Genomic DNA, 9,910 nt, shown 5'->3' with positions numbered 1-9,910 from the left:
AGTTTATTTGGTGTGGCAGGGCCTCTGGGATCTGGCGTGCACTAAAAGTGGAAAATAACTGCCTTGATGTCCTCAGGACGGTGGTTTGCAGGAACCCAGGGGCAGATGCTCTCCTGTAACGGAGATTTGGAGGCAGCCTATTGCCTTCACCTTTGTAAGACTAACCCAGACCAGATGGCTTAGTCCCCAGTCACTCCTCATTAGCAGATGCGGGAACTTCGCCTCTGCAGGACGTGCTGGGAAATTGATTTTAACATTCTGCCAATTTTAACATTCTGTCGAAGCAGAAGAATCATCCTGACACCACCACCGCAGGCAGTGATAAAGATGCATTTGCAGATGAAGGAAAATGGAATCCCAAACTATCACTCCATCCTGTAAGCCTGCTAAAACAAGTTGACAGTTGTGTATGGAGAGCATCCAAACCAGTGCACCTGTGGGGACTGAGAGGTGGCCGTGCACACCGGCAGGTGCCAACATGTGGAAAGCTGCCTATGGATTACAGGGCTCCGCTGCTCACACAGAAGGAAAGGGAACCGAGGAAGGTGCTGTCAAGGGAAGGGGGTGGGGACACCGTGCATCGAAGCCACAACATGGAGGAATGAGATCCGGAGTAGGGTCCATGGGACACGAAGGAATTCTCCCATCTCCTCTTTCAGATAAGATCATGTGCTACTCTTACAAAGGAGCCAAATTTGATTCTTAGGACCCACATCATTCACAACCACCCATAACTCCATCTTCAGAGGAGTTGGACACCTCTGGCCTCCCCTGGCACCTGCACTCATGTGCACACCTCCCAGACACACATGTACATAAGTATAAAAAATTGTATAAAAAATTATGTTTCATGACCTAACATGTAGGATTCTGGGCTTCTTCCAATCGTTTTCTGACTTCTGGTGTTTGGTGGTGCCTTCAAAACCAAGCTCACCAGGAACACACCTGGTTGTTCTACATGTTTCTACATGTCATGGGGAACTGTGAGGTGTCCCAGCCAGAACGTGTCAGTAAAGACCCAGGCTGGCATTAGTTGATTTGTGGAAGGAATTAAGGGAGAGAGAGGTTTTGCTCTGAGTTAGATGCTGGTGGGAAACAGGCAATTCTACGATAGAGTTCTTAATGCACCTTTTCTACAAGTTCTGAGGATCAAGTTGTAATAGAGAAACTACATCATTCATGTTAGAGAGGAGAGGTAGAAGTTGGGCATTTTCTGACTTCAGAGTTCCTGTCTTGTCTGTGTTCAGATATGAATATGGAGAGACCCTCTGTTTGTTTTGATCCAGCATACCCAAAGTGGTCTTGTCTGATGTCGTTGGTCTGCCGAATTGCCTATGTTCAGCAATGTCAGCTCAGCCCCACGTGTCAGGGCCTGTTACCCTCTTTCTCATGACTTCTGTTTTTGTTGTTACGTATTTTATTTAACACACATACACATGCATACACACAGCACTGGCTATCCAGCGCATCAGCGAGAGTGCTATTTCTTCCGTCCTTAATAGGAAGAGGTTAATGCTTTTGTTACCCCATTTTATGGATGAGGGAATGAAGGAACAGCTGAAGGAACTCAGCCAAGGTGATAGGATTCATGGGACGCAGCCGAAGTTTAATCTCAGTCCTGAGTCAGGACTGCTATGCTAACCTCAGTGAGGGCAGGACTGTGCTTGTCCCAGAAGGCAGCCCTCAAAAGGCCTGTTCTGCAACCTACCCTTGGTCTGCTTCATCCCTGCCTGCTTGCTCTGAGGTAACCAGCAATGTGCCAGAGGAGGGCAGCTGTTTTGAAGGGACATGGTGAAAGTGGGTCTCTGCAGCCCTGGCATAGTATTCACTGTGCCCAAAGTTATTCATCACAGTGAAGAAGCCAGTGAGCGAACATGGTGGTGCAAAGTTAAAGCCAACTTTCATTTTTAAAACCTGACACCCAAGGACATGACTTCAAGAGAAAGCTGCCTTCTAAGAAGTCTGCCCGGTAAAATAGCAGAGGCGTCTGCTCCACCAGTCTCAGCGCAGGAACAGAGGAAAGATGAGCAAACGTGACAACGTGACAGCACCTAGGTAGCACGTCCTCCTAGCAACAGAGTCCCAAGAGTCCGCGGTAGGCCAAACCTCAACAAAGTACTTAAAAGCTAAATGAGATCCAAGATACTGTAGATAATCAAAGGAATAGAAAGGTAATGTGGGACCCGAGTGGGAAATTAACCAGATGGATCTGCAACAGGATGAAAGAGGAATCCGGAAATGAAGACCTTAGCGAATCAAGAGGGTTAGGGTTAGGGTTAGGGTTAGAGGGTTAGAGGGTTAGAGGGTTAGAGGGTTAGGATTAGAGGGTTAGAGGGTTAGGGTTAGATCCAAGATACTGTAGATAATCAAAGGAATAGAAAGGTAATGTGGGACCCGAGTGGGAAATTAACCAGATGGATCTGCAACAGGATGAAAGAGGAATCCTGAAATGAAGACCTTAGCGAATCAAGAGGAATACGCTTGAACTTCAGCATGTAGTTAAAGCAGAAGAATGCTGGAACTCAAAGACAAGCCTCTGGAAGTATTCCAGTCAGCAGAAGAACACAGGAATGGAGAGAGCAGTCCTGACCTCAGCCCAGCCCTAAACGAACAAAGAGCGAAGGGTGGTACTGCACACCTCAGTGTCAGATATGCGGAAAGACCGTTAGTTTGACGTCAACCTGGGCCACTTAGTGAGTCCCAGGCCCACATGGATTATACAACAAGACCCTGTCTCCACAGAGGGAAAAACAGTTCAGGGCACGGGAAGCCTATGAGATGAAATAGCAGAAAACTTCCATAATCTTGGTAAAGGTTGAATACGCATGTAAAAGCAGCTTATGTGACAGGCACGACCCAAATAGACAAGACTGGGAAATATCCTCACCCACAACATACTGTAGCCAAACTATCAAAAGTACAAGACAGAGTTTTTAAATTCGCCAGAGAAAGGCACCAAATTAATTTAGGGGTAAACCCATTAGACTAATAGCAAAATACTCAGCAGAAACCCAATAGTCCAGGAGGAAGTAGAGCAGTATATCCCAAGTCTCAAAGAAAATTGCCAGTCAGAATGGCTGTATCTAGGGCTGAAGAGATAGCTCAGTGGTTAAAAACACTGGATGCTCTTCCACAGGACCTGGCTTTGATCGCCAGCACCCACATGGTGGCTAACAACTGTCCATAACTCCAGTTCCAGGGAATCCAACACCCTCTTCTGTCCTCTGTGGGCACTGCACAACACAGGTGCACTTACATACAAGCAGGCAATACACACGTACACATTAAATAAAAAATTTTTAAATGGTTCTAACCAGGCAGGTAGTACCTCAGAAATGGAGACGTGAAGACCTTCTAAGACAAGCGGAAGCAGAGGGAATCAGTGACGACTGCATCAGCCCGACAGAAGATGCTGAAGGCAGTCAGCCAGATATGAAGTAAATAATCACCATCATGAAAGTGTGTGAAAGTAAAATTCCCAGAGTAGATACACAAAAGAGAAAGAAAATCAAACATGATCTGTATAACAAACCACAAACAGGAACAAAGAACGTCCATCAACAAGATGACAGGCATGTGTTCATGCCAGTCCATAACCTTTAGTGTAAACGGACTAAATTTTCTACCTAAAAACCACAGCCCAACTTAATAAAAAATAAGACCCAACGGTATGCTGCTGATGAGAAACTCATTTTACTAAGTAAAGATACACAGACAAAAACTTTAAATAGGCAAAAGATAATCATATAATGGTCAAGTGGTCAATTCAAAAGAAGACCCAATAATTTTAAATCTGTATGCACCTGACACATAGCACCCAATTTTATAATGCAAATGCTATTAGAACTAAAGGGAGAAATAGGGTCCAGATCCAGTCGTGGGAGATTCCAACATCCAACTTTCATCACCCTCTATCCATCCTGCCCCAGTGAGCACGAGGTAAACTATACCACAGATCAACTACACAACATTTACAGAGCATTTCTTCCACCCACTGCAAAGCAAAAATCATTTTCATCAGCATGTGGAATTTTCTCCAAAATAGACCATATATTAGGTCAGAAAATATATCTTAACAGATTTGAAAAAAATCTGATTTAAATTTGAAAAACAGGCTTAAATCACATCTGAATATTTTTCTGACAGTGGAATAGAACTAGAAATAAAAGAAATGCATGTGCGCACCTCTGTGTGTGTGTGCGTGTGTGTGTGTGTGTGTGCGTGTGTGTGTGTAAGTATACAAATGCATGCAAGTACCTGTGGAGTCCAGAAGAGGGTATGGGATCCCCTGGAGCTGGAGTTCAAGCAGGAACCTGACATGAGTTTTGGGAACCACATTCTGATCACCTACAAGAACAGCAAGGGCTTTGACCTCCTAGTCATCTCTCCAGCCCCCAACAATACACATTCAAATGATCTTTGTTCATTCAAGTTATAGAGCCAGTCAGATGAATTTAATTTTAAAAATCTCTTCAAGTTCATTTATTTCACTCCAAGCTCCCCCCTTTCATCATTCTGGAAAAAAAGTTGAAGCAGAAAACACAGGCACTCGCAGGATATGGCAAAGACAACTCTAAGAAGGACATTTAAAGCAATGAGTCATTAAAAAATATGTTTCTGGTAAACAACCTAAAGATATATCTCAAGTTCTTAGAAAAATATTAACAAACCAAGCCCCACATAAGTAAAAGGAAAAAAATAACAAAGATCAGCAGGGCGAGGTGGCGCATGCCTTTAATCCCAGCACTTGGGAGGCAGAGGCAGGTGGATCTCTGAGAGTTCAAGGCCAGCCTGGTCTACATAGTGAGTTCTAGGCCAGCTAGGGCTATTGAGACCCCGTCTCAAAAAGACAAAAAAAAAAAAAAAAAAAAAAAAAAAAGATCAGACTGTAAGTAAATGGACTAGAGACCACACAGCCAAAGCGAAACATGAAAGGTCAACAAATAGATTTTAACCAAGGAAAAGTTACAAAATAGGAATGAAAAGGAGGCATCATAACAATTGCAATAGAAATACGGACCACTGGAAATTATTTTTAAAAACTCATGTATGCTAACAGATTGGAAAACCTAGAAGAAACAAATTTCTGGATACAACACTTACTAAAACTGAACACTGAAGATATGAAAATTCTGGATAGAAAATAACAAAAAGTGAGATTGGATCCATAGTCAAAAATCTCTCAACAAACACAGGCCCAGGACCAGATGGCTTCACTGCTCAATTTTACCAGACTTTTAAATAATTAATACCCACTTTTCTTATTTCTTAGAACTGAACAGAAGAAAAACTGTTCTAAACTCATGTTATATGACCAGTGTTACCATGTTACTAAAACCAAAGACACAACACACACAAAAAAATCATACATCAATATCCCTGATCGACCTACACACAAAAATTCTCAACGAAATACTAGCAAATTGAATTCAAAGCACATCAAAAGGATCATTCACTATGACCAAATTCTTTTCAACTCAGGGATGTAACGATGACTTAACATATAGAAATTAATAATGTTGGATTGAAGGATAAAAATCATACAGTCCTCTCAATAGATGCAGGAAAACCATTTGATAAAATTTAACATCTCTTCATTGTAAAAAAAAAAAAAAAAGGCCTGAGAAAATAGGTTTGGAAGTCTCAGACCTTAACATCAAAGGCCGTGTATTATGACACACATGCAGCCAGCAGCGTGCTGAGTAAGATAAACCAAGTTCCTCAGTTTACAACACAAGGCCCTCTTCTTTCATGGCTCTTACTCAGTATAGCACTGGAAGTTTTAGCCAGAGCAGTTCGGCAAGGGAAGGAAGTAAAACACTTGCAGATACAAAGAGGAGATATCAAACTTATTCGTAAGTTAGGATATTCAATATATAGAAAAACCCAAAGGCCTCACCAAGAACTGCTAGAATCAATAAATTGATTTGGCAAAGGAGCAAGATGCAAAAACGAACATACCAAAGTTAGCAGTTTTCTATGCACCAATAATGAATTTGCTGAGAAAAGAAATCATCAAGGCAAGTCCATTCACGATAGCTTTAAAAAAACTAGAAATAGGGTGAAGACTTCTAGAAGGAGAGACTCAAACCATCAAAGAAAGCAGCTGAAGACACACACACAAATGAAAATACCTTCCATGTTCATAGATGGAATGCAGTTACAATGCCCATATTACCTAAAGCAATCTACACAGAACAGCCCCCATCAAAATACTAGTTATGTCCTTCACTTATCTAGAAAACATCCTAATTCTAAATGTATATAGAAGTAAGAAACACCCAAATAGCCAGGGTAAACGTGAACAAAAAACAAAGTGGATCCATTATACCTGCCTTTAAGACATGCTACAGAGTTAATAGGGACCCAAAGATTCAAAACAGGCAGACCAGTGAGATACAATGTAGATCCCAGTAATAAACCCATACATCTATGGCTATCTGATTCTCAAAAAGGTCACGGAAACTACAGAAATGAGAGCCTCTGGGTAAACTGGATATCCATATGCAGAAGAGGAAAATTTCACTCATCTCTCATCATGCACAAAAATCAACTCAAAATGGGCCAAAGACCTAAATGTGAGGCCTGACACTAATACTGGCAGAAGAAAACACGGAGGAAACAATTAAAGATATTGGTACAGGGAGCCAAAAGTACAGGAACAAAGGCAAACACTGGCTGCTGGGATTACATTACATTAAAAGCTTCAACACAGCAGAGGAAGCTGTCAACAGAGTGGAGAGACAGACTACAAAATAGAAGAATATGGATTTACTGACTTCACCTGACAGAGGGTCAAAATCCAGAAATATCAGTAACTCAAGAAACTTAGCCGAAAAAAAAAAATCCAATTACTAAATGGGCAAATTATCTGAAAGATGACTGTCTTACAGGGCTTATACTGAGTTCAATATTATATAACTATTAATTCAACTGTGAACCTAGAAACTTGCAGCTAATTTTAAAAGGTATGCGTCTTAGCTCTGGAAATTATTATTGAATGAAATCTGTATCAGCGGGTTTGCTTCCTTCTTGTCATGTTCCTGGTTTCAATGTGTTTCCCCCAAAATCTTGTGTTGAAAATTTAATGCCCAAATTTGTATGTTAATAATATTCGAAGGTGGGCCTTTGAGAGCTGACTATGATTATATGACGCCATGAGAGTGGAGACATTAGTGACTTTGTAAGGAGAGTCAAAGACTGGGACTAGTCTATATACTACCTCTATATATCTAGTAATAATCAGATATATAGAGATTAGAAACGCATGTGCAAACATCTTAGTGTCAATTGCATTAAAAATGAATTCTGTATGAAACTGTATTTTAATAATGAAATGGAGATCTTTTTTAAAGGTTAAAATGTCATTTAATGTTATGTCTTATAGGGTTTATACTGAGTACAATATTGTATAACTGTAATAATTCAACTGTAAACCTTAAAATTTACAGCCAATTTTGAGAGATGCATCTTAGCTCTGCGAATTGTTATTGAACACGTCAATGCTGTTGTAATGAAGTGCTTCTTCTAAGTATGTGGTTCTTAAATAAATAATAAAAAAAGAACACAAATGCCCGCAAATACATTGAAAAACGTTCAGTGTCGTTATCTGTCAGGCAATGACAGTCAGCGTGACAGTGACATCTTACTCCCTTTAGAACAGATGCTGTGAACAACAAGACACATGCCGTGGACGTGAACACAGAGGAACACATGTTCTCTGAACAGGAGTGTAAAAGAGTAGAGTCATGTGGAAAATATTGAAGTTCGTCAGTAAACTGAAAAACAGCTCTGCCGTACGAGCCAGCTTTCCTGCTTCTGCTTGTATATCCAAAGGGGATGAGATCAGCACATCAAAGACCCCGTGATACCACTTTCATTCTGCTATTTATAATGACTAAGATATACAGTCTGCCTAGGTACCCGCCAACAGCTAGGTATCTATGTATCTATCTACGTATCTATCTCTGTATCAATCATGTATCTACCTATCAGTCAATCAATCATCTAGCTATCACCAATGGGATATTATTTATCGTGTTCTTTGCAACTATATAAATGGAACCAGATAAAATCCTGTTAAATGAACAAAGCCAGGCATAGAGAGGCAAGTACCATGTTCTCTATCATATATGGGAACTGGGAAGCGTCAGTCTGAAAAGGGTAACAATTACTAAGGACCAAGCACAGAGAGGGAAGTGTGAACGGACTTAACTAGTGTTTCGTGTGTGTGTGGAAACAGCACACGCAGCACCGTTCCCATTAATATGTACAGCGAATGTGTGTTAATACATACGACTCTCAGTAGGACTTAAGATATTGTTTTTGTGCATGAGTGTATTGCCTGCATGTATGTAAGTGCACCCATGTCATGTAATGCCCAAGGAGGTCAGAACAGGGTGTTGAATCCCTTGGGACTGGAGTTAGAGATTGTTGGTCGTGGCCATGTGAAGGCTGGGACTCGAACTTGGGTCTTCTGAAAGAGCACTCGGTGCTCTTCACCACTGCACCATCTCACCAGCTCCTCAGGATTTTTTACAACCTCTGCATGATGCAAGGTAACAGATGCCTATTCAATCCTGATAAGGGCCTCCTCTGTGGATTGATGGTCATCCTCAAGTTCAGTGACACCTATGCACAGGTTTATCCCAGCTTCTCGTGGTTAGCACTTATTTGGAGGATCTATTGAAGTCTTTTTCACATACTTCGGCTCTTCCTGATGTGACTTTTCCACACAAGAATCTGCGACTGGAGGTCATGGTTGTTCACAGCAAGGCCTGCTGGGTTATGTAACCTCTGTTCTTGACCTTGCAGGGCCAATTGGGTGTAGGTCTCAGCATTTTGATGCTTTCTGTAACCAACCATGGCTATCTGAAATTGCTTTTTTCCCCTTTTTTAATGTATTTCTATTGAATTTTTGTGCATTTCATATAATATATCTTAATCATATTTAGACCCCCTCCCCCACCTGCACCCCCATAGCCCTCTCACTGGATTTCACATATTCTGTCATGTATGTTAAGGCCTATTGAGTCAAACTCTTGTACTCAGATGTCCCCCCAGTTCAAGTTCATCCACTGGAGTCCAGTTAACCTATCTAGAGTCACTCTCTTAAAGAAGATCAACTCAGGGCTGGAGAGGTGGCTCAGAGGTTAAGAGCACTGGCTGCTCTTGCAGAGGACCCGGGTTCGGTTCCCAGCACCCACATGGTAGCTAACCACTGTCCATAACTCTGGTTCCAGGGGATCCAATGCCCTCTTCTTACCTCTATGAGCACTGCACAACACAGGTGCACTGACACACATGCAGGCAATACACTCACATATCAACCCTGTCTCTCACCCAACAGTAATCAGTCACCAATAGTTCCTCAGCTAAGATTGGGGCCTGCTGCCCATTTCACCAGCTCTATGCTAGGTTTTTGTCTGATTGAATTTACATGGGTCTTGTACATGCTGTCACCATGGCTGCACGTTCATATGAGTACATTCCCAAAGACCCGGAAGACTGTTCCCTTGTGTTCATGACAAATCCTGGCTTTATACTCTTTCTGCCCCTTCTTCCACAATGATCCCTGAGCCGTGGGTGGGTGAGGTGTAATCCATCCAGGGACATGCACTGTGCGGCCTCTTATTCTCTACACCTTGGCCAGTTGTGGCCTCTGTATGCATTACCCTCTTACATGAGGAAGCTTTGCTGGTGAGTGTTGAGGAATGCATTAGTGTTCTCTCTACCCCCTGGTTCCACTATGTTCCATGAACCTTACGTGTAGAGGTTCCACTGTAGATGTGTCATTTAGGGCTGGACATCTCTCAGACACATTCTGTGTGAGCAGTTGTGGAACTCTATAATAGCCTCCGTCTGTTACAAAAAGAAGCTTCTTTGATGACTGGAGACACCTCCTTCGAGC

At 42.0% G+C, this 9,910-nt stretch overlaps 1 pseudogene; it reads left to right on the top strand.

The window, feature by feature from the left end:
• Positions 1-207: 207 nt before the first annotated feature.
• The window catches only part of LOC115069597, a 140,626-nt pseudogene continuing 130,923 nt past the window's right edge, over positions 208-9,910 (top strand).

Source organism: Nannospalax galili, unplaced genomic scaffold (assembly GCF_000622305.1).
Source record: "Nannospalax galili isolate Female #2095 unplaced genomic scaffold, S.galili_v1.0 scaffold1454, whole genome shotgun sequence".
Lineage (NCBI taxonomy): Eukaryota > Metazoa > Chordata > Mammalia > Rodentia > Spalacidae > Nannospalax > Nannospalax galili.
This window is presented reverse-complemented; position numbering and strand designations above follow the sequence as displayed.